Raw genomic sequence first — 23980 nt, 5'->3', positions numbered from 1 at the left:
CAGGTCGGCCCGCACATAGGAGGTTTCCTTGGTCCTAAAAATGATGGGAGTGGCCCCAAGTGCACATTACATATTCTACTAGGTTGCAGGATTTCTGGGTCCATCTATATGTTACACCCACTGTCGGAAAGCAGGTCTCGTCAGGTGTTTGTGCATTGGTCAGAAGGCTTGGTTGTGGAAGAGTGGAAGTCCGTGGCCTATTTCAAAACCCCCTGGGTTTCAAAGTTCACATTCAGTCTGTTGAAGCTTGAAGAGGTCTTTCTCCATTCAGTGTGGGGGTCCAAATCCAGGACGCTGCGTATAAACTCTGGCTTTTATGGTTCGAGGTCTCAGGAGAGGGCCACAGGGACACACAGAGAGCAAGGTGCGGATTCAGAGGCACACAAAGACGCCCACAAGCGCGTCCTCGTGTGCAGTAACAGCCACACAAGCGCACATGCGTGAAAACAAAAATATACCCTCTCACGTACCAGCCAAGGTACACACCTTACTTCCTGCAGTCGTGCTGTCAGACAAACATTGAGTTCTCTGTAAAGGTAGACGTCCTTGGGAGGCAGGGTTCGAACTCAAGCCCAGGTAAAAATTCTCATGAATCATGATCTCTGAGTACACCGGTCCAATTCTGAAGCCTGCCTGATTTATGTCCAGTTCTCAGGTGCAGCTGCTGGACGAGGCTGGCCGTCGGCAAAGACAAGAAGACCTAGGCGTTGGCTTATGACTTCAGGTGCTAAGGAAAAGAGGAAAAATGATGCGGGGGCATGTTGCTACGCGTGGCTCTGGCTAACTCAGGAAGGTAGGCTTTCACCCACCCTAAGATGTGCCATTGGATATGAGGTTTTCCTCAGACGGTCCCAGTGGCTGCAAGAGTGGATTGACTGTTGCTCTTTCTGAGTGGCCTGAGGGCTGTGGATTCCCCAGGGTTTTGGAGTACTCCGAGGTCATCTCTCCTCTTCAGACCCCCACGGCATGCCCGGTTGTGTTCTGCAGCATCCCAGCCTGTGCTTGGATCGATGATGACACCCTTGTATGCATTCCTTGGAAAATCTGAACAAAATGAGTGAGAACACTCTACCGTCTCCTCATCGAATCTGAGGTCCAGCACTTTTCGTCTCTCGGGGGTAGGGGAGAGTGAGGAGTGAGTGCCAGCGTCCCCTTCTGACATGCATGCAAACACACACCAGGGTTCCAGAATTCGAGGTGCTCCTATCTGGGGGTCCACTGTGTCTGCCCATAAGCTGGGTCATCTACGCATATTAGGTCCCTGCTGAAAGACCATTGAGGGCATGCGAGGGGGAAGGCTCTCCTGCTGGTCTTCAGAGTCGGAGTGCGTGCTGGTGCAGGCCCAGGAAGCTTGCAGCTTGGAAAGGTGTGCTTTGGCCAGGATCACATTTGTGCATGCAGCTTCGGGGGCTATTTCTGGAAGCCAAAATGAGGAAGCGTCCCTGGTTGGAGCCTGGAGCCTCAGGCCAGGCCTGTGTCCCTCCTAGTCATTTGTTTTGGCGCGTTGAAGTTCTTTAGTGCCCGGTGGGGATGGAGCAGTGGTTGGGTGTGGGCTGGGGTTGGTCTTCAACGGAAGGGAGCTGATGGATTAGGGCTAGGTATTGCCCATGTCGGCTACTCCACTGCAGATCCCGACAGAGTTTTGGCACTAAGTGGGTCATCGTGGAGTGGGGTTAGGACCGAGTGCTGCATTGAAGCCTGCGTGGTGGCTGCTGGCCTGCAGAAGATGGCAAGGCATCATGAGGACATGTCCTGTGTGATGTCGTGGGATGGGCTGTCATGATTGGGTTGCAGGGGCTGGCCACGTCTTCCCAAGAATGCGTCCTGTTCGTGATGTGCTGGCATCAGCTGCCCACGAAGGGGATGGCTTTGGCAGTACATGAGGATGTGGTTACATACTTAACCTGCGTAGAGTTGTGATCCCGTTGCCGGAGGTATGTCACCCAAAGGGTGTCTTGCGGGATGCCGAGAAGTTAGACATGTTGAAGCGTCTGTGCCGCTCACCTTGGGGGTATTTGGGTTATGCGAACATGCCCTTTGGCCACTTTGTTTCCTTGTTTGGGAATGTGCAAAGCGAAAGTGTTTCTCCGAGAGGGCATGATGCGGCCAGCCCTTGTGGCACGCAGGAGTTTTGGATAGCTAGTGGTTTATCTGGAGCAGTCCGTTGGCGGAGCAGAGATGCGTTCAGTGTTCTGATGCCAGGTGCGCTGCCGTGGACAGCCACTGTGCCCTTTGAAGCTTGCAGGTCCCCTCGCGAAGCAGAGTTCTTCCATTGGAAATCGGTCTGTGGTCCTCGGGGAGAGTGCCTTTGACATCTGGGAGGTTCTCGGTAGTGTCACTCTGTCAGTGAAGAAGTGCCAGGATGCATGGGGTATGGTCAGTGTCATCAAAGCAGTCATGTTTGCAGTCTGCCATCCCTGGTATACAGTGACCCCGTGTTTGAATGATGTCTGTGGCTTCCAGTAGGTTCGACTTACCCGGTGAGCAGGAGGAGGGCACGTACGACAACACTGTCAAGAATTTGAGTGTTTCCTCCGGGTTCAGGGCCGCCAAACCTGGTGGCTGGATGCTGGCAACACGTGCCTGGGAAGCTAGCCTAGTTTCCGCAGTGGGGTTTGAACGTGGGTCTTGGTTACTGAAGCCCACCACTTCCTGTGGTGGGCATTCCCATGGGTCCTCGCAAAGTGATTTGGCATAGTTGGCAATAATTGGCAGTTGGGCCGAATTATGTTAGCCCCTTGAGAGGTGCCGGGCTGCATCTTGTGTGTTGCCAGTCGCAGGTCGGCCCGCCCATAGGAGGTTTCCTTGGTCCTAAAAATGATGGGAGTGGCCCCAAGTGCACATTACATATTCTACTAGGTTGCAGGATTTCTGGGTCCATCTATATGTTACACCCACGGTCGGAAAGCAGGTCTCGTCAGGTGTTTGTGCGTTGGTCAGAAGGCTTGGTTGTGGAAGAGTGGAAGTCCGTGGCCTATTTCAAAACCCCCTGGGTTTCAAAGTTCACATTCAGTCTGTTGAAGCTTGAAGAGGTCTTTCTCCATTCAGTTGGGGGTTCCAAATCCAGGACGCTGTGTATAAACTCTGGCTTTTATGGTTCGAGGTCTCAGGAGAGGGCCACAGGGACACACAGAGAGCAAGATGCGGATTCAGAGGCACACGAAGACGCCCACAAGCGCGTTCTCGTGTGCAGTAACAGTCACACACGCGCACATGCGTGAAAACAAAAATATACCCTCTCACGTACCGGCCAACGTACACGCCTTATTTCCTGCAGTCGTGCTGTCAGACAAACATTGAGTTCTCTGTAAAGGTAGACATCCTTGGGAGACAGGGTCCGAGCTCAAGCCCAGGTAAAAATTCTCATGAATCATGATCTCTGAGTACACCGGTCCAATTCTGAAGCCTGCCTGATTTATGTCCAGTTCTCAGGTGCAGCTGCTGGACGAGGCTGGCCGTCGGCAAAGACAAGAAGACCTACGTGTTGGCTGATGACTGCAGGTGCTAAGGAAAAGTGGAAACATGACGCGGGGGCATGTTGCTACGCATGGCTCTGGCTAACTCAGGAAGGTAGGCTTTCACCCACCCTAAGATGTGCCATTGGATATGAGGTTTTCCTCAGACGGTCCCAGTGGCTGCAAGAGTGGATTGACTGTTGCTCTTTCTGAGTGGCCTGAGGGCTGTAGATTCCCCAGGGTTTTGGTGTACTCCGAGGTCATCTCTCCTCTTCAGACCCCCACGGCATGCCCGGTTGTGTTCTGCAGCGTCCCAGCCTGTGCTTGGATCGATGATGACACCCTTGTATGCATTCCTTGGAAAATCTGAACAAAATGAGTGAGAACACTCTACCGTCTCCTCATCGAATCTGAGGTCCAGCACGTTTCGTCTCTCGGGGGTATGGGAGAGTGAGGAGTGAGGGCCAGCGTCCCCTTCTGACCTGCATGCAAACACACACCAGGGTTCCAGAATTCGAGGTGCTCCTATCTGGGGGTCCACTGTGTCTGCCCATAAGCTGGGTCATCTACGCATATTAGGTCCCTGCTAAAAGACCGTTGAGGGCATGCGAGGGGGAAGGCTCTCCTGCTGGTCTTCAGTGTCGGAGTGCGTGCTGGTGTAGGCCCAGTAAGCTTGCAGCTTGGAAAGGTGTGCTTTGGCCAGGATCACATTTGTGCATGCAGCTTCGGGGGCTATTTCTGGAAGCCAAAATAAGGAAGCGTCCCTGGTTGGAGCCTGGAGCCTCAGGCCAGGCCTGTGTCCCTCCCCGTCATTTGTTTTGACACGTTGAAGTCATTTAGTGCCCGGTGGGGATGGAGCAGTGGGTGGGTGTGGGCTGGGGTTGGTCTTCAACGGAAGGGAGCTGATGGATTAGGGCTAGGTATTGCCCATGTCGGCTACTCCACTGCAGATCCCGACAGAGTTTTGGCACTAAGTGGGTCATCGTGGAGTGGGGTTAGGACCGAGTGCTGCATTGAAGCCTGCGTGGTGGCTGCTGGCCTGCAGAAGATGGCAAGGCATCATGATGACAGTGTTCGGTGTGATGTCGTGGGATGGGGTGTCATGATTGGGTTGCAGGAGCTGGCCACGTCTTCCCAAGAATGCGTCCTGTTCGTGATGTGCTGGCATCAGCTGCCCACGAAGGGGATGGCTTTGGCAGTACATGAGGATGCGGTTACGTACTTAACCTGCGTAGAGTTGTGATCCCGTTGCCGGAGGTATGTCGCCCAAAGGGTGTCTTGCGGGACGCCAAGAAGTTAGATATGTTGAAGCGTCTGTGCCGCTCACCTTGGGGGTATTTGGGTTATGCGAACATGCCCTTTGGCCACTTTGTTTCCTTGTTTGGGAATGTGCAAAGCGAAAGTGTTTCTCCAAGAGGGCATGATGCGGCCAGCCCTTCTGGCACGCAGGAGTTTTGGATAGCTAGTGGTTTATCTGGAGCAGTCCGTTGGCGGAGCAGAGATGCATTCAGTGTTCCGATGCCAGGTGCGCTTCCGTGGACAGCCACTGTGCCCTTTGAAGCTTGCAGGTCCCCTCGCGAAGCAGAGTTCTTCCATTGGAAATCGGTCTCTGGTCCTCGGGGAGAGTGCCTTTGATCTCTGTGAGGTTCTCGGTAGTGTCACTCTGTCAGTGAAGAAGTGCCAGGATGCATGGGGTATGGTCAGTGTCATCAAAGCAGTCGTGTTTGCAGTCTGCCATCCCTGGTATACAGTGACCCCGTGTTTGAATGATGTCTGTGGCTTCCAGTAGGTTCGACTTACCCGGTGGGCAGGAGGAGGGCACGTAGGACAACACTGTCAAGAATTTGAGTGTTTCCTCCGGGTTCAGGGCCGCCAAACCTGGTGGCTGGATGCTGGCAACACGTGCCTGGGAAGCTAGCCTAGTTTCCGCAGTGGGGTTTGAACGTGGGTCTTGATTACTGAAGCCCACCACTTCCTGTGGTGGGCATTCCCATGGGTCCTCGCAAAGTGATTTGGCATAGTTGGCAACAATTGGCAGTTGGGCCGAATTTTGTTAGCCCCTTGAGAGGTGACGGGCTGCATCTTGCCTGTAGCCAGTCGCAGGTCGGCCCGCCCATAGGAGGTTTCCTTGGTCCTAAAAATGATGGGAGTGGCCCCAAGTGCACATTACATATTCTACTAGGTTGCAGGATTTCTGGGTCCATCTATATGTTACACCCACTGTCGGAAAGCAGGTCTCGTCAGGTGTTTGTGCATTGGTCAGAAGGCTTGGTTGTGGAAGAGTGGAAGTCCGTGGCCTATTTCAAAACCCCCTGGGTTTCAAAGTTCACATTCAGTCTGTTGAAGCTTGAAGAGGTCTTTCTCCATTCAGTGTGGGGGTCCAAATCCAGGACGCTGCGTATAAACTCTGGCTTTTATGGTTTGAGGTCTCAGGAGAGGGCCACAGGGACACACAGAGAGCAAGGTGCGGATTCAGAGGCACACAAAGACGCCCACAAGCGCGTCCTCGTGTGCAGTAACAGCCACACAAGCGCACATGCGTGAAAACAAAAATATACCCTCTCACGTACCAGCCAAGGTACACACCTTACTTCCTGCAGTCGTGCTGTCAGACAAACATTGAGTTCTCTGTAAAGGTAGACGTCCTTGGGAGGCAGGGTTCGAGCTCAAGCCCAGGTAAAAATTCTCATGAATCATGATCTCTGAGTACACCGGTCCAATTCTGAAGCCTGCCTGATTTATGTCCAGTTCTCAGGTGCAGCTGCTGGACGAGGCTGGCCGTCGGCAAAGACAAGAAGACCTAGGCGTTGGCTTATGACTTCAGGTGCTAAGGAAAAGAGGAAAAATGATGCGGGGGCATGTTGCTACGCGTGGCTCTGGCTAACTCAGGAAGGTAGGCTTTCACCCACCCTAAGATGTGCCATTGGATATGAGGTTTTCCTCAGACGGTCCCAGTGGCTGCAAGAGTGGATTGACTGTTGCTCTTTCTGAGTGGCCTGAGGGCTGTGGATTCCCCAGGGTTTTGGAGTACTCCGAGGTCATCTCTCCTCTTCAGACCCCCACGGCATGCCCGGTTGTGTTCTGCAGCGTCCCAGCCTGTGCTTGGATCGATGATGACACCCTTGTATGCATTCCTTGGAAAATCTGAACAAAATGAGTGAGAACACTCTACCGTCTCCTCATCGAATCTGAGGTCCAGCACTTTTCGTCTCTCGGGGGTAGGGGAGAGTGAGGAGTGAGTGCCAGCGTCCCCTTCTGACATGCATGCAAACACACACCAGGGTTCCAGAATTCGAGGTGCTCCTATCTGGGGGTCCACTGTGTCTGCCCATAAGCTGGGTCATCTACGCATATTAGGTCCCTGCTGAAAGACCATTGAGGGCATGCGAGGGGGAAGGCTCTCCTGCTGGTCTTCAGAGTCGGAGTGCGTGCTGGTGCAGGCCCAGGAAGCTTGCAGCTTGGAAAGGTGTGCTTTGGCCAGGATCACATTTGTGCATGCAGCTTCGGGGGCTATTTCTGGAAGCCAAAATGAGGAAGCGTCCCTGGTTGGAGCCTGGAGCCTCAGGCCAGGCCTGTGTCCCTCCTAGTCATTTGTTTTGGCGCGTTGAAGTTCTTTAGTGCCCGGTGGGGATGGAGCAGTGGTTGGGTGTGGGCTGGGGTTGGTCTTCAACGGAAGGGAGCTGATGGATTAGGGCTAGGTATTGCCCATGTCGGCTACTCCACTGCAGATCCCGACAGAGTTTTGGCACTAAGTGGGTCATCGTGGAGTGGGGTTAGGACCGAGTGCTGCATTGAAGCCTGCGTGGTGGCTGCTGGCCTGCAGAAGATGGCAAGGCATCATGAGGACATGTCCTGTGTGATGTCGTGGGATGGGCTGTCATGATTGGGTTGCAGGGGCTGGCCACGTCTTCCCAAGAATGCGTCCTGTTCGTGATGTGCTGGCATCAGCTGCCCACGAAGGGGATGGCTTTGGCAGTACATGAGGATGTGGTTACATACTTAACCTGCGTAGAGTTGTGATCCCGTTGCCGGAGGTATGTCGCCCAAAGGGTGTCTTGCGGGATGCCGAGAAGTTAGACATGTTGAAGCGTCTGTGCCGCTCACCTTGGGGGTATTTGGGTTATGCGAACATGCCCTTTGGCCACTTTGTTTCCTTGTTTGGGAATGTGCAAAGCGAAAGTGTTTCTCCGAGAGGGCATGATGCGGCCAGCCCTTGTGGCACGCAGGAGTTTTGGACAGCTAGTGGTTTATCTGGAGCAGTCCGTTGGCGGAGCAGAGATGCGTTCAGTGTTCTGATGCCAGGTGCGCTGCCGAGGACAGCCACTGTGCCCTTTGAAGCTTGCAGGTCCCCTCGCGAAGCAGAGTTCTTCCATTGGAAATCGGTCTGTGGTCCTCTGGGAGAATGCCTTTGACATCTGGGAGGTTCTCGGTAGTGTCATTCTGTCAGTGAAGAAGTGCCAGGATGCATGGGGTATGGTCAGTGTCATCAAAGCAGTCATGTTTGCAGTCTGCCATCCCTGGTATACAGTGACCCCGTGTTTGAATGATGTCTGTGGCTTCCAGTAGGTTCGACTTACCCGGTGGGCAGGAGGAGGGCACGTACGACAACACTGTCAAGAATTTGAGTGTTTCCTCCGGGTTCAGGGCCGCCAAACCTGGTGGCTGGATGCTGGCAACACGTGCCTGGGAAGCTAGCCTAGTTTCCGCAGTGGGGTTTGAACGTGGGTCTTGGTTACTGAAGCCCACCACTTCCTGTGGTGGGCATTCCCATGGGTCCTCGCAAAGTGATTTGGCATAGTTGGCAATAATTGGCAGTTGGGCCGAATTATGTTAGCCCCTTGAGAGGTGCCGGGCTGCATCTTGTGTGTTGCCAGTCGCAGGTCGGCCCGCCCATAGGAGGTTTCCTTGGTCCTAAAAATGATGGGAGTGGCCCCAAGTGCACATTACATATTCTACTAGGTTGCAGGATTTCTGGGTCCATCTATATGTTACACCCACGGTCGGAAAGCAGGTCTCGTCAGGTGTTTGTGCGTTGGTCAGAAGGCTTGGTTGTGGAAGAGTGGAAGTCCGTGGCCTATTTCAAAACCCCCTGGGTTTCAAAGTTCACATTCAGTCTGTTGAAGCTTGAAGAGGTCTTTCTCCATTCAGTTGGGGGTTCCAAATCCAGGACGCTGTGTATAAACTCTGGCTTTTATGGTTCGAGGTCTCAGGAGAGGGCCACAGGGACACACAGAAAGCAAGATGCGGATTCAGAGGCACACGAAGACGCCCACAAGCGCGTTCTCGTCTGCAGTAACAGTCACACACGCGCACATGCATGAAAACAAAAATATACCCTCTCACGTACCGGCCAACGTACACGCCTTATTTCCTGCAGTCGTGCTGTCAGACAAACATTGAGTTCTCTGTAAAGGTAGACATCCTTGGGAGACAGGGTCCGAGCTCAAGCCCAGGTAAAAATTCTCATGAATCATGATCTCTGAGTACACCGGTCCAATTCTGAAGCCTGCCTGATTTATGTCCAGTTCTCAGGTGCAGCTGCTGGACGAGGCTGGCCGTCGGCAAAGACAAGAAGACCTACGCGTTGGCTGATGACTGCAGGTGCTAAGGAAAAGAGGAAAAATGATGCGGGGGCATGTTGCTACACGTGGCTCTGGCTAACTCAGGAAGGTAGGCTTTCACCCACCCTAAGATGTGCCATTGGATATGAGGTTTTCCTCAGACGGTCCCAGTGGCTGCAAGAGTGGATTGACTGTTGCTCTTTCTGAGTGGCCTGAGGGCTGTAGATTCCCCAGGGTTTTGGTGTACTCCGAGGTCATCTCTCCTCTTCAGACCCCCACGGCATGCCCGGTTGTGTTCTGCAGCGTCCCAGCCTGTGCTTGGATCGATGATGACACCCTTGTATGCATTCCTTGGAAAATCTGAACAAAATGAGTGAGAACACTCTACCGTCTCCTCATCGAATCTGAGGTCCAGCACGTTTCGTCTCTCGGGGGTATGGGAGAGTGAGGAGTGAGGGCCAGCGTCCCCTTCTGACCTGCATGCAAACACACACCAGGGTTCCAGAATTCGAGGTGCTCCTATCTGGGGGTCCACTGTGTCTGCCCATAAGCTGGGTCATCTACGCATATTAGGTCCCTGCTAAAAGACCGTTGAGGGCATGCGAGGGGGAAGGCTCTCCTGCTGGTCTTCAGTGTCGGAGTGCGTGCTGGTGTAGGCCCAGTAAGCTTGCAGCTTGGAAAGGTGTGCTTTGGCCAGGATCACGTTTGTCCATGCAGCTTCGGGGGCTATTTCTGGAAGCCAAAATGAGGAAGCGTCCCTGGTTGGAGCCTGGAGCCTCAGGCCAGGCCTGTGTCCCTCCCCGTCATTTGTTTTGACGCGTTGAAGTCATTTAGTGCCCGGTGGGGATGGAGCAGTGGTTGGGTGTGGGCTGGGGTTGGTCTTCAACGGAAGGGAGCTGATGGATTAGGGCTAGGTATTGCCCATGTCGGCTACTCCACTGCAGATCCCGACAGAGTTTTGGCACTAAGTGGGTCATCGTGGAGTGGGGTTAGGACCGAGTGCTGCATTGAAGCCTGCGTGGTGGCTGCTGGCCTGCAGAAGATGGCAAGGCATCATGATGACAGTGTCCGGTGTGATGTCGTGGGATGGGCTGTCATGATTGGGTTGCAGGAGCTGGCCACGTCTTCCCAAGAATGCGTCCTGTTCGTGATGTGCTGGCATCAGCTGCCCACGAAGGGGATGGCTTTGGCAGTACGTGAGGATGCGGTTACGTACTTAACCTGCGTAGAGTTGTGATCCCGTTGCCGGATGAATGTCGCCCAAAGGGTGTCTTGCGGGATGCCGAGAAGTTAGACATGTTGAAGCGTCTGTGCCGCTCACCTTGGGGGTATTTGGGTTATGCGAACATGCCCTTTGGCCACTTTGTTTCCTTGTTTGGGAATGTGCAAAGCGAAAGTGTTTCTCCGAGAGGGCATGATGCGGCCAGCCCTTGTGGCACGCAGGAGTTTTGGATAGCTAGTGGTTTATCTGGAGCAGTCCGTTGGCGGAGCAGAGATGCGTTCCGTGTTCTGATGCCAGGTGCGCTGCCGTGGACAGCCACTGTGCCCTTTGAAGCTTGCAGGTCCCCTCGCGAAGCAGAGTTCTTCCATTGGAAATCGGTCTGTGGTCCTCGGGGAGAGTGCCTTTGACATCTGGGAGGTTCTCGGTAGTGTCACTCTGTCAGTGAAGAAGTGCCAGGATGCATGGGGTATGGTCAGTGTCATCAAAGCAGTCATGTTTGCAGTCTGCCATCCCTGGTATACAGTGACCCCGTGTTTGAATGATGTCTGTGGCTTCCAGTAGGTTCGACTTACCCGGTGGGCAGGAGGAGGGCTCGTAGGACAACACTGTCAAGAATTTGAGTGTTTCCTCCGGGTTCAGGGCCGCCAAACCTGGTGGCTGGATGCTGGCAACACGTGCCTGGGAAGCTAGCCTAGTTTCCGCAGTGGGGTTTGAACGTGGGTCTTGGTTACTGAAGCCCACCACTTCCTGTGGTGGGCATTCCCATGGGTCCTCGCAAAGTGATTTGGCATAGTTGGCAATAATTGGCAGTTGGGCCGAATTATGTTAGCCCCTTGAGAGGTGCCGGGCTGCATCTTGTGTGTTGCCAGTCGCAGGTCGGCCCGCCCATAGGAGGTTTCCTTGGTCCTAAAAATGATGGGAGTGGCCCCAAGTGCACATTACATATTCTACTAGGTTGCAGGATTTCTGGGTCCATCTATATGTTACACCCACGGTCGGAAAGCAGGTCTCGTCAGGTGTTTGTGCGTTGGTCAGAAGGCTTGGTTGTGGAAGAGTGGAAGTCCGTGGCCTATTTCAAAACCCCCTGGGTTTCAAAGTTCACATTCAGTCTGTTGAAGCTTGAAGAGGTCTTTCTCCATTCAGTTGGGGGTTCCAAATCCAGGACGCTGTGTATAAACTCTGGCTTTTATGGTTCGAGGTCTCAGGAGAGGGCCACAGGGACACACAGAGAGCAAGATGCAGATTCAGAGGCACACGAAGACGCCCACAAGCGCGTTCTCGTGTGCAGTAACAGTCACACACGCGCACATGCGTGAAAACAAAAATATACCCTCTCACGTACCGGCCAACGTACACGCCTTATTTCCTGCAGTCGTGCTGTCAGACAAACATTGAGTTCTCTGTAAAGGTAGACATCCTTGGGAGACAGGGTCCGAGCTCAAGCCCAGGTAAAAATTCTCATGAATCATGATCTCTGAGTACACCGGTCCAATTCTGAAGCCTGCCTGATTTATGTCCAGTTCTCAGGTGCAGCTGCTGGACGAGGCTGGCCGTCGGCAAAGACAAGAAGACCTACGTGTTGGCTGATGACTGCAGGTGCTAAGGAAAAGTGGAAACATGACGCGGGGGCATGTTGCTACGTGTGGCTCTGGCTAACTCAGGAAGGTAGGCTTTCACCCACCCTAAGATGTGCCATTGGATATGAGGTTTTCCTCAGACGGTCCCAGTGGCTGCAAGAGTGGATTGACTGTTGCTCTTTCTGAGTGGCCTGAGGGCTGTAGATTCCACAGGGTTTTGGTGTACTCCGAGGTCATCTCTCCTCTTCAGACCCCCACGGCATGCACGGTTGTGTTCTGCAGCGTCCCAGCCTGTGCTTGGATCGATGATGACACCCTTGTATGCATTCCTTGGAAAATCTGAACAAAATGAGTGAGAACACTCTACCGTCTCCTCATCGAATCTGAGGTCCAGCACGTTTCGTCTCTCGGGGGTATGGGAGAGTGAGGAGTGAGGGCCAGCGTCCCCTTCTGACCTGCATGCAAACACACACCAGGGTTCCAGAATTCGAGGTGCTCCTATCTGGGGGTCCACTGTGTCTGCCCATAAGCTGGGTCATCTACGCATATTAGGTCCCTGCTAAAAGACCGTTGAGGGCATGCGAGGGGGAAGGCTCTCCTGCTGGTCTTCAGTGTCGGAGTGCGTGCTGGTGTAGGCCCAGTAGCTTGCAGCTTGGAAAGGTGTGCTTTGGCCAGGATCACATTTGTGCATGCAGCTTCGGGGGCTATTTCTGGAAGCCAAAATGAGGAAGCGTCCCTGGTTGGAGCCTGGAGCCTCAGGCCAGGCCTGTGTCCCTCCCCGTCATTTGTTTTGACACGTTGAAGTCATTTAGTGCCCGGTGGGGATGGAGCAGTGGGTGGGTGTGGGCTGGGGTTGGTCTTCAACGGAAGGGAGCTGATGGATTAGGGCTAGGTATTGCCCATGTCGGCTACTCCACTGCAGATCCCGACAGAGTTTTGGCACTAAGTGGGTCATCGTGGAGTGGGGTTAGGACCGAGTGCTGCATTGAAGCCTGCGTGGTGGCTGCTGGCCTGCAGAAGATGGCAAGGCATCATGATGACAGTGTCCGGTGTGATGTCGTGGGATGGGCTGTCATGATTGGGTTGCAGGAGCTGGCCACGTCTTCCCAAGAATGCGTCCTGTTCGTGATGTGCTGGCATCAGCTGCCCACGAAGGGGATGGCTTTGGCAGTACATGAGGATGCGGTTACGTACTTAACCTGCGTAGAGTTGTGATCCCGTTGCCGGATGAATGTCGCCCAAAGGGTGTCTTGCGGGACGCCAAGAAGTTAGATATGTTGAAGCGTCTGTGCCGCTCACCTTGGGGGTATTTGGGTTATGCGAACATGCCCTTTGGCCACTTTGTTTCCTTGTTTGGGAATGTGCAAAGCGAAAGTGTTTCTCCAAGAGGGCATGATGCGGCTAGCCCTTGTGGCATGCAGGAGTTTTGGATAGCTAGTGGTTTATCTGGAGCAGTCCGTTGGCGGAGCAGAGATGCATTCAGTGTTCCGATGCCAGGTGCGCTGCCGTGGACAGCCACTGTGCCCTTTGAAGCTTGCAGGTCCCCTCGCGAAGCAGAGTTCTTCCATTGGAAATCGGTCTCTGGTCCTCGGGGAGAGTGCCTTTGATCTCTGTGAGGTTCTCGGTAGTGTCACTCTGTCAGTGAAGAAGTGCCAGGATGCATGGGGTATGGTCAGTGTCATCAAAGCAGTCGTGTTTGCAGTCTGCCATCCCTGGTATACAGTGACCCCGTGTTTGAATGATGTCTGTGGCTTCCAGTAGGTTCGACTTACCCGGTGGGCAGGAGGAGGGCACGTAGGACAACACTGTCAAGAATTTGAGTGTTTCCTCCGGGTTCAGGGCCGCCAAACCTGGTGGCTGGATGCTGGCAACACGTGCCTGGGAAGCTAGCCTAGTTTCCGCAGTGGGGTTTGAACGTGGGTCTTGATTACTGAAGCCCACCACTTCCTGTGGTGGGCATTCCCATGGGTCCTCGCAAAGTGATTTGGCATAGTTGGCAACAATTGGCAGTTGGGCCGAATTTTGTTAGCCCCTTGAGAGGTGACGGGCTGCATCTTGCCTGTAGCCAGTCGCAGGTCGGCCCGCACATAGGAGGTTTCCTTGGTCCTAAAAATGATGGGAGTGGCCCCAAGTGCACATTACATATTCTACTAGGTTGCAGGATTTCTGGGTCCATCTATATGTTACACCCACTGTCGGAAAGCAGGTCTCGTCAGGTGTTTGTGCATTGGTCAGAAGGCTTGGTTGTGGAAGAGTGGAAGTCCGTGGCCTATTTCAAAACCCCCTGGGTTTCAAAGTTCACATTCAGTCTGTTGAAGCTTGAAGAGGTCTTTCTCCATTCAGTGTGGGGGTCCAAATCCAGGACGCTGCGTATAAACTCTGGCTTTTATGGTTCGAGGTCTCAGGAGAGGGCCACAGGGACACACAGAGAGCAAGGTGCGGATTCAGAGGCACACAAAGACGCCCACAAGCGCGTCCTCGTGTGCAGTAACAGCCACACAAGCGCACATGCGTGAAAACAAAAATATACCCTCTCACGTACCAGCCAAGGTACACACCTTACTTCCTGCAGTCGTGCTGTCAGACAAACATTGAGTTCTCTGTAAAGGTAGACGTCCTTGGGAGGCAGGGTTCGAACTCAAGCCCAGGTAAAAATTCTCATGAATCATGATCTCTGAGTACACCGGTCCAATTCTGAAGCCTGCCTGATTTATGTCCAGTTCTCAGGTGCAGCTGCTGGACGAGGCTGGCCGTCGGCAAAGACAAGAAGACCTAGGCGTTGGCTTATGACTTCAGGTGCTAAGGAAAAGAGGAAAAATGATGCGGGGGCATGTTGCTACGCGTGGCTCTGGCTAACTCAGGAAGGTAGGCTTTCACCCACCCTAAGATGTGCCATTGGATATGAGGTTTTCCTCAGACGGTCCCAGTGGCTGCAAGAGTGGATTGACTGTTGCTCTTTCTGAGTGGCCTGAGGGCTGTGGATTCCCCAGGGTTTTGGAGTACTCCGAGGTCATCTCTCCTCTTCAGACCCCCACGGCATGCCCGGTTGTGTTCTGCAGCATCCCAGCCTGTGCTTGGATCGATGATGACACCCTTGTATGCATTCCTTGGAAAATCTGAACAAAATGAGTGAGAACACTCTACCGTCTCCTCATCGAATCTGAGGTCCAGCACTTTTCGTCTCTCGGGGGTAGGGGAGAGTGAGGAGTGAGTGCCAGCGTCCCCTTCTGACATGCATGCAAACACACACCAGGGTTCCAGAATTCGAGGTGCTCCTATCTGGGGGTCCACTGTGTCTGCCCATAAGCTGGGTCATCTACGCATATTAGGTCCCTGCTGAAAGACCATTGAGGGCATGCGAGGGGGAAGGCTCTCCTGCTGGTCTTCAGAGTCGGAGTGCGTGCTGGTGCAGGCCCAGGAAGCTTGCAGCTTGGAAAGGTGTGCTTTGGCCAGGATCACATTTGTGCATGCAGCTTCGGGGGCTATTTCTGGAAGCCAAAATGAGGAAGCGTCCCTGGTTGGAGCCTGGAGCCTCAGGCCAGGCCTGTGTCCCTCCTAGTCATTTGTTTTGGCGCGTTGAAGTTCTTTAGTGCCCGGTGGGGATGGAGCAGTGGTTGGGTGTGGGCTGGGGTTGGTCTTCAACGGAAGGGAGCTGATGGATTAGGGCTAGGTATTGCCCATGTCGGCTACTCCACTGCAGATCCCGACAGAGTTTTGGCACTAAGTGGGTCATCGTGGAGTGGGGTTAGGACCGAGTGCTGCATTGAAGCCTGCGTGGTGGCTGCTGGCCTGCAGAAGATGGCAAGGCATCATGAGGACATGTCCTGTGTGATGTCGTGGGATGGGCTGTCATGATTGGGTTGCAGGGGCTGGCCACGTCTTCCCAAGAATGCGTCCTGTTCGTGATGTGCTGGCATCAGCTGCCCACGAAGGGGATGGCTTTGGCAGTACATGAGGATGTGGTTACATACTTAACCTGCGTAGAGTTGTGATCCCGTTGCCGGAGGTATGTCACCCAAAGGGTGTCTTGCGGGATGCCGAGAAGTTAGACATGTTGAAGCGTCTGTGCCGCTCACCTTGGGAGTATTTGGGTTATGCGAACATGCCCTTTGGCCACTTTGTTTCCTTGTTTGGGAATGTGCAAAGCGAAAGTGTTTCTCCGAGAGGGCATGATGCGGCCAGCCCTTGTGGCACGCAGGAGTTTTGGATAGCTAGTGGTTTATCTGGAGCAGTCCGTTGGCGGAGCAGAGATGCGTTCAGTGTTCTGATGCCAGGTGCGCTGCCGTGGACAGCCACTGTGCCCTTTGAAGCTTGCAGGTCCCCTCGCGAAGCAGAGTTCTTCCATTGGAAATCGGTCTGTGGTCCTCGGGGAGAGTGCCTTTGACATCTGGGAGGTTCTCGGTAGTGTCACTCTGTCAGTGAAGAAGTGCCAGGATGCATGGGGTATGGTCAGTGTCATCAAAGCAGTCATGTTTGCAGTCTGCCATCCCTGGTATACAGTGACCCCGTGTTTGAATGATGTCTGTGGCTTCCAGTAGGTTCGACTTACCCGGTGGGCAGGAGGAGGGCACGTAGGACAACACTGTCAAGAATTTGAGTGTTTCCTCCGGGTTCAGGGCCGCCAAACCTGGTGGCTGGATGCTGGCAACACGTGCCTGGGAAGCTAGCCTAGTTTCCGCAGTGGGGTTTGAACGTGGGTCTTGGTTACTGAAGCCCACCACTTCCTGTGGTGGGCATTCCCATGGGTCCTCGCAAAGTGATTTGGCATAGTTGGCAATAATTGGCAGTTGGGCCGAATTATGTTAGCCCCTTGATAGGTGCCGGGCTGCATCTTGTGTGTTGCCAGTCGCAGGTCGGCCCGCCCATAGGAGGTTTCCTTGGTCCTAAAAATGATGGGAGTGGCCCCAGGTGCACATTACATATTCTACTAGGTTGCAGGATTTCTGGGTCCATCTATATGTTACACCCACGGTCGGAAAGCAGGTCTCGTCAGGTGTTTGTGCGTTGGTCAGAAGGCTTGGTTGTGGAAGAGTGGAAGTCCGTGGCCTATTTAAAAACCCCCTGGGTTTCAAAGTTCACATTCAGTCTGTTGAAGCTTGAAGAGGTCTTTCTCCATTCAGTTGGGGGTTCCAAATCCAGGACGCTGTGTATAAACTCTGGCTTTTATGGTTCGAGGTCTCAGGAGAGGGCCACAGGGACACACAGAGAGCAAGATGCGGATTCAGAGGCACACGAAGACGCCCACAAGCGCGTTCTCGTGTGCAGTAACAGTCACACACGCGCACATGCGTGAAAACAAAAATATACCCTCTCACGTACCGGCCAACGTACACGCCTTATTTCCTGCAGTCGTGCTGTCAGACAAACATTGAGTTCTCTGTAAAGGTAGACATCCTTGGGAGACAGGGTCCGAGCTCAAGCCCAGGTAAAAATTCTCATGAATCATGATCTCTGAGTACACCGGTCCAATTCTGAAGCCTGCCTGATTTATGTCCAGTTCTCAGGTGCAGCTGCTGGACGAGGCTGGCCGTCGGCAAAGACAAGAAGACCTACGTGTTGGCTGATGACTGCAGGTGCTAAGGAAAAGTGGAAACATGACGCGGGGGCATGTTGCTACGCGTGGCTCTGGCTAACTCAGGAAGGTAGGCTTTCACCCACCCTAAGATGTGCCATTGGATATGAGGTTTTCCTCAGACGGTCCCAGTGGCTGCAAGAGTGGATTGACTGTTGCTCTTTCTGAGTGGCCTGAGGGCTGTAGATTCCCCAGGGTTTTGGTGTACTCCGAGGTCATCTCTCCTCTTCAGACCCCCACGGCATGCCCGGTTGTGTTCTGCAGCGTCCCAGCCTGTGCTTGGATCGATGATGACACCCTTGTATGCATTCCTTGGAAAATCTGAACAAAATGAGTGAGAACACTCTACCGTCTCCTCATCGAATCTGAGGTCCAGCACGTTTCGTCTCTCGGGGGTATGGGAGAGTGAGGAGTGAGGGCCAGCGTCCCCTTCTGACCTGCATGCAAACACACACCAGGGTTCCAGAATTCGAGGTGCTCCTATCTGGGGGTCCACTGTGTCTGCCCATAAGCTGGGTCATCTACGCATATTAGGTCCCTGCTAAAAGACCGTTGAGGGCATGCGAGGGGGAAGGCTCTCCTGCTGGTCTTCAGTGTCGGAGTGCGTGCTGGTGTAGGCCCAGTAAGCTTGCAGCTTGGAAAGGTGTGCTTTGGCCAGGATCACATTTGTGCATGCAGCTTCGGGGGCTATTTCTGGAAGCCAAAATGAGGAAGCGTCCCTGGTTGGAGCCTGGAGCCTCAGGCCAGGCCTGTGTCCCTCCCCGTCATTTGTTTTGACACGTTGAAGTCATTTAGTGCCCGGTGGGGATGGAGCAGTGGGTGGGTGTGGGCTGGGGTTGGTCTTCAACGGAAGGGAGCTGATGGATTAGGGCTAGGTATTGCCCATGTCGGCTACTCCACTGCAGATCCCGACAGAGTTTTGGCACTAAGTGGGTCATCGTGGAGTGGGGTTAGGACCGAGTGCTGCATTGAAGCCTGCGTGGTGGCTGCTGGCCTGCAGAAGATGGCAAGGCATCATGATGACTGTGTCCGGTGTGATGTCGTGGGATGGGCTGTCATGATTGGGTTGCAGGAGCTGGCCACGTCTTCCCAAGAATGCGTCCTGTTCGTGATGTGCTGGCATCAGCTGCCCACGAAGGGGATGGCTTTGGCAGTACATGAGGATGCGGTTACGTACTTAACCTGCGTAGAGTTGTGATCCCGTTGCCGGATGAATGTCGCCCAAAGGGTGTCTTGCGGGACGCCAAGAATTTAGATATGTTGAAGCGTCTGTGCCGCTCACCTTGGGGTTATTTGGGTTATGCGAACATGCCCTTTGGCCACTTTGTTTCCTTGTTTGGGAATGTGCAAAGCGAAAGTGTTTCTCCAAGAGGGCATGATGCGGCTAGCCCTTGTGGCATGCAGGAGTTTTGGATAGCTAGTGGTTTATCTGGAGCAGTCCGTTGGCGGAGCAGAGATGCATTCAGTGTTCCGATGCCAGGTGCGCTTCCGTGGACAGCCACTGTGCCCTTTGAAGCTTGCAGGTCCCCTCGCGAAGCAGAGTTCTTCCATTGGAAATCGGTCTCTGGTCCTCGGGGAGAGTGCCTTTGATCTCTGTGAGGTTCTCGGTAGTGTCACTCTGTCAGTGAAGAAGTGCCAGGATGCATGGGGTATGGTCAGTGTCATCAAAGCAGTCGTGTTTGCAGTCTGCCATCCCTGGTATACAGTGACCCCGTGTTTGAATGATGTCTGTGGCTTCCAGTAGGTTCGACTTACCCGGTGGGCAGGAGGAGGGCACGTAGGACAACACTGTCAAGAATTTGAGTGTTTCCTCCGGGTTCAGGGCCGCCAAACCTGGTGGCTGGATGCTGGCAACACGTGCCTGGGAAGCTAGCCTAGTTTCCGCAGTGGGGTTTGAACGTGGGTCTTGATTACTGAAGCCCACCACTTCCTGTGGTGGGCATTCCCATGGGTCCTCGCAAAGTGATTTGGCATAGTTGGCAACAATTGGCAGTTGGGCCGAATTTTGTTAGCCCCTTGAGAGGTGACGGGCTGCATCTTGCCTGTAGCCAGTCGCAGGTCGGCCCGCCCATAGGAGGTTTCCTTGGTCCTAAAAATGATGGGAGTGGCCCCAAGTGCACATTACATATTCTACTAGGTTGCAGGATTTCTGGGTCCATCTATATGTTACAACCACTGTCGGAAAGCAGGTCTCGTCAGGTGTTTGTGCATTGGTCAGAAGGCTTGGTTGTGGAAGAGTGGAAGTCCGTGGCCTATTTCAAAACCCCCTGGGTTTCAAAGTTCACATTCAGTCTGTTGAAGCTTGAAGAGGTCTTTCTCCATTCAGTGTGGGGGTCCAAATCCAGGACGCTGCGTATAAACTCTGGCTTTTATGGTTCGAGGTCTCAGGAGAGGGCCACAGGGACACACAGAGAGCAAGGTGCGGATTCAGAGGCACACAAAGACGCCCACAAGCGCGTCCTCGTGTGCAGTAACAGCCACACAAGCGCACATGCGTGAAAACAAAAATATACCCTCTCACGTACCAGCCAAGGTACACACCTTACTTCCTGCAGTCATGCTGTCAGACAAACATTGAGTTCTCTGTAAAGGTAGACGTCCTTGGGAGGCAGGGTTCGAGCTCAAGCCCAGGTAAAAATTCTCATGAATCATGATCTCTGAGTACACCGGTCCAATTCTGAAGCCTGCCTGATTTATGTCCAGTTCTCAGGTGCAGCTGCTGGACGAGGCTGGCCATCGGCAAAGACAAGAAGACCTAGGCGTTGGCTTATGACTTCAGGTGCTAAGGAAAAGAGGAAAAATGATGCGGGGGCATGTTGCTACGCGTGGCTCTGGCTAACTCAGGAAGGTAGGCTTTCACCCACCCTAAGATGTGCCATTGGATATGAGGTTTTCCTCAGACGGTCCCAGTGGCTGCAAGAGTGGATTGACTGTTGCTCTTTCTGAGTGGCCTGAGGGCTGTGGATTCCCCAGGGTTTTGGAGTACTCCGAGGTCATCTCTCCTCTTCAGACCCCCACGGCATGCCCGGTTGTGTTCTGCAGCGTCCCAGCCTGTGCTTGGATCGATGATGACACCCTTGTATGCATTCCTTGGAAAATCTGAACAAAATGAGTGAGAACACTCTACCGTCTCCTCATCGAATCTGAGGTCCAGCACTTTTCGTCTCTCGGGTGTAGGGGAGAGTGAGGAGTGAGTGCCAGCGTCCCCTTCTGACATGCATGCAAACACACACCAGGGTTCCAGAATTCGAGGTGCTCCTATCTGGGGGTCCACTGTGTCTGCCCATAAGCTGGGTCATCTACGCATATTAGGTCCCTGCTGAAAGACCATTGAGGGCATGCGAGGGGGAAGGCTCTCCTGCTGGTCTTCAGAGTCGGAGTGCGTGCTGGTGCAGGCCCAGGAAGCTTGCAGCTTGGAAAGGTGTGCTTTGGCCAGGATCACATTTGTGCATGCAGCTTCGGGGGCTATTTCTGGAAGCCAAAATGAGGAAGCGTCCCTGGTTGGAGCCTGGAGCCTCAGGCCAGGCCTGTGTCCCTCCTAGTCATTTGTTTTGGCGCGTTGAAGTTCTTTAGTGCCCGGTGGGGATGGAGCAGTGGTTGGGTGTGGGCTGGGGTTGGTCTTCAACGGAAGGGAGCTGATGGATTAGGGCTAGGTATTGCCCATGTCGGCTACTCCACTGCAGATCCCGACAGAGTTTTGGCACTAAGTGGGTCATCGTGGAGTGGGGTTAGGACCGAGTGCTGCATTGAAGCCTGCGTGGTGGCTGCTGGCCTGCAGAAGATGGCAAGGCATCATGAGGACATGTCCTGTGTGATGTCGTGGGATGGGCTGTCATGATTGGGTTGCAGGGGCTGGCCACGTCTTCCCAAGAATGCGTCCTGTTCGTGATGTGCTGGCATCAGCTGCCCACGAAGGGGATGGCTTTGGCAGTACATGAGGATGTGGTTACATACTTAACCTGCGTAGAGTTGTGATCCCGTTGCCGGAGGTATGTCACCCAAAGGGTGTCTTGCGGGATGCCGAGAAGTTAGACATGTTGAAGCGTCTGTGCCGCTCACCTTGGGGGTATTTGGGTTATGCGAACATGCCCTTTGGCCACTTTGTTTCCTTGTTTGGGAATGTGCAAAGCGAAAGTGTTTCTCCGAGAGGGCATGATGCGGCCAGCCCTTGTGGCACGCAGGAGTTTTGGATAGCTAGTGGTTTATCTGGAGCAGTCCGTTGGCGGAGCAGAGATGCGTTCAGTGTTCTGATGCCAGGTGCGCTGCCGTGGACAGCCACTGTGCCCTTTGAAGCTTGCAGGTCCCCTCGCGAAGCAGAGTTCTTCCATTGGAAATCGGTCTGTGGTCCTCGGGGAGAGTGCCTTTGACATCTGGGAGGTTCTCGGTAGTGTCACTCTGTCAGTGAAGAAGTGCCAGGATGCATGGGGTATGGTCAGTGTCATCAAAGCAGTCATGTTTGCAGTCTGCCATCCCTGGTATACAGTGACCCCGTGTTTGAATGATGTCTGTGGCTTCCAGTAGGTTCGACTTACCCGGTGGGCAGGAGGAGGGCACGTACGACAACACTGTCACGAATTTGAGTGTTTCCTCCGGGTTCAGGGCCGCCAAACCTGGTGGCTGGATGCTGGCAACACGTGCCTGGGAAGCTAGCCTAGTTTCCGCAGTGGGGTTTGAACGTGGGTCTTGGTTACTGAAGCCCACCACTTCCTGTGGTGGGCATTCCCATGGGTCCTCGCAAAGTGATTTGGCATAGTTGGCAATAATTGGCAGTTGGGCCTAATTATGTTAGCCCCTTGAGAGGTGCCGGGCTGCATCTTGTGTGTTGCCAGTCGCAGGTCGGCCCGCCCATAGGAGGTTTCCTTGGTCCTAAAAATGATGGGAGTGGCCCCAAGTGCACATTACATATTCTACTAGGTTGCAGGATTTCTGGGTCCATCTATATGTTACACCCACGGTCGGAAAGCAGGTCTCGTCAGGTGTTTGTGCGTTGGTCAGAAGGCTTGGTTGTGGAAGAGTGGAAGTCCGTGGCCTATTTCAAAACCCCCTGGGTTTCAAAGTTCACATTCAGTCTGTTGAAGCTTGAAGAGGTCTTTCTCCATTCAGTTGGGGGTTCCAAATCCAGGACGCTGTGTATAAACTCTGGCTTTTATGGTTCGAGGTCTCAGGAGAGGGCCACAGGGACACACAGAGAGCAAGATGCGGATTCAGAGGCACACGAAGACGCCCACAAGCGCGTTCTCGTGTGCAGTAACAGTCACACACGCGCACATGCGTGAAAACAAAAATATACCCTCTCACGTACCGGCCAACGTACACGCCTTATTTCCTGCAGTCGTGCTGTCAGACAAACATTGAGTTCTCTGTAAAGGTAGACATCCTTGGGAGACAGGGTCCGAGCTCAAGCCCAGGTAAAAATTCTCATGAATCATGATCTCTGAGTACACCGGTCCAATTCTGAAGCCTGCCTGATTTATGTCCAGTTCTCAGGTGCAGCTGCTGGACGAGGCTGGCCGTCGGCAAAGACAAGAAGACCTACGTGTTGGCTGATGACTGCAGGTGCTAAGGAAAAGTGGAAACATGACGCGGGGACATGTTGCTACGCATGGCTCTGGCTAACTCAGGAAGGTAGGCTTTCACCCACCCTAAGATGTGCCATTGGATATGAGGTTTTCCTCAGACGGTCCCAGTGGCTGCAAGAGTGGATTGACTGTTGCTCTTTCTGAGTGGCCTGAGGGCTGTAGATTCCCCAGGGTTTTGGTGTACTCCGAGGTCATCTCTCCTCTTCAGACCCCCACGGCATGCACGGTTGTGTTCTGCAGCGTCCCAGCCTGTGCTTGGATCGATGATGACACCCTTGTATGCATTCCTTGGAAAATCTGAACAAAATGAGTGAGAACACTCTACCGTCTCCTCATCGAATCTGAGGTCCAGCACGTTTCGTCTCTCGGGGGTATGGGAGAGTGAGGAGTGAGGGCCAGCGTCCCCTTCTGACCTGCATGCAAACACACACCAGGGTTCCAGAATTCGAGGTGCTCCTATCTGGGGGTCCACTGTGTCTGCCCATAAGCTGGGTCATCTACGCATATTAGGTCCCTGCTAAAAGACCGTTGAGGGCATGCGAGGGGGAAGGCTCTCCTGCTGGTCTTCAGTGTCGGAGTGCGTGCTGGTGTAGGCCCAGTAAGCTTGCAGCTTGGAAAGGTGTGCTTTGGCCAGGATCACATTTGTGCATGCAGCTTCGGGGGCTATTTCTGGAAGCCAAAATAAGGAAGCGTCCCTGGTTGGAGACTGGAGCCTCAGGCCAGGCCTGTGTCCCTCCCCGTCATTTGTTTTGACACGTTGAAGTCATTTAGTGCCCGGTGGGGATGGAGCAGTGGGTGGGTGTGGGCTGGGGTTGGTCTTCAACGGAAGGGAGCTGATGGATTAGGGCTAGGTATTGCCCATGTCGGCTACTCCACTGCAGATCCCGACAGAGTTTTGGCACTAAGTGGGTCATCGTGGAGTGGGGTTAGGACCGAGTGCTGCATTGAAGCCTGCGTGGTGGCTGCTGGCCTGCAGAAGATGGCAAGGCATCATGATGACAGTGTTCGGTGTGA

At 53.7% G+C, this 23980-nt stretch overlaps 9 non-coding genes across 9 annotated transcripts; all 9 read left to right on the top strand.

The window, feature by feature from the left end:
* The first annotated feature begins 1004 nt into the window (after positions 1 to 1004).
* On the top strand, positions 1005 to 1097 carry LOC132489952 (small nucleolar RNA SNORD116). Its single transcript, XR_009532317.1, has one exon. It is a non-coding gene; the product is annotated as a small nucleolar RNA SNORD116 (small nucleolar RNA).
* A 2684-nt stretch (positions 1098 to 3781) lies between these two features.
* Positions 3782 to 3874, top strand: LOC132489951 (small nucleolar RNA SNORD116). The gene has a single exon (XR_009532316.1). It is a non-coding gene; the product is annotated as a small nucleolar RNA SNORD116 (small nucleolar RNA).
* A 2685-nt stretch (positions 3875 to 6559) lies between these two features.
* LOC132489950 (small nucleolar RNA SNORD116) lies at positions 6560 to 6652 on the top strand. Its single transcript, XR_009532315.1, has one exon. It is a non-coding gene; the product is annotated as a small nucleolar RNA SNORD116 (small nucleolar RNA).
* A 2684-nt stretch (positions 6653 to 9336) lies between these two features.
* LOC132489948 (small nucleolar RNA SNORD116) lies at positions 9337 to 9429 on the top strand. Its single transcript, XR_009532313.1, has one exon. It is a non-coding gene; the product is annotated as a small nucleolar RNA SNORD116 (small nucleolar RNA).
* Positions 9430 to 12114: 2685 nt separating this feature from the next.
* On the top strand, positions 12115 to 12207 carry LOC132489947 (small nucleolar RNA SNORD116). The gene has a single exon (XR_009532312.1). It is a non-coding gene; the product is annotated as a small nucleolar RNA SNORD116 (small nucleolar RNA).
* Positions 12208 to 14891: 2684 nt separating this feature from the next.
* Positions 14892 to 14984, top strand: LOC132489946 (small nucleolar RNA SNORD116). The gene has a single exon (XR_009532311.1). It is a non-coding gene; the product is annotated as a small nucleolar RNA SNORD116 (small nucleolar RNA).
* A 2684-nt stretch (positions 14985 to 17668) lies between these two features.
* Positions 17669 to 17761, top strand: LOC132489945 (small nucleolar RNA SNORD116). Its single transcript, XR_009532310.1, has one exon. It is a non-coding gene; the product is annotated as a small nucleolar RNA SNORD116 (small nucleolar RNA).
* Positions 17762 to 20446: 2685 nt separating this feature from the next.
* LOC132489944 (small nucleolar RNA SNORD116) lies at positions 20447 to 20539 on the top strand. Its single transcript, XR_009532309.1, has one exon. It is a non-coding gene; the product is annotated as a small nucleolar RNA SNORD116 (small nucleolar RNA).
* Positions 20540 to 23223: 2684 nt separating this feature from the next.
* On the top strand, positions 23224 to 23316 carry LOC132489943 (small nucleolar RNA SNORD116). Its single transcript, XR_009532308.1, has one exon. It is a non-coding gene; the product is annotated as a small nucleolar RNA SNORD116 (small nucleolar RNA).
* The last annotated feature ends 664 nt before the right edge of the window (positions 23317 to 23980 follow it).

This window comes from Mesoplodon densirostris, chromosome 4, assembly GCF_025265405.1.
Source record: "Mesoplodon densirostris isolate mMesDen1 chromosome 4, mMesDen1 primary haplotype, whole genome shotgun sequence".
Taxonomy (NCBI): domain Eukaryota; kingdom Metazoa; phylum Chordata; class Mammalia; order Artiodactyla; family Ziphiidae; genus Mesoplodon; species Mesoplodon densirostris.
This window is presented reverse-complemented; position numbering and strand designations above follow the sequence as displayed.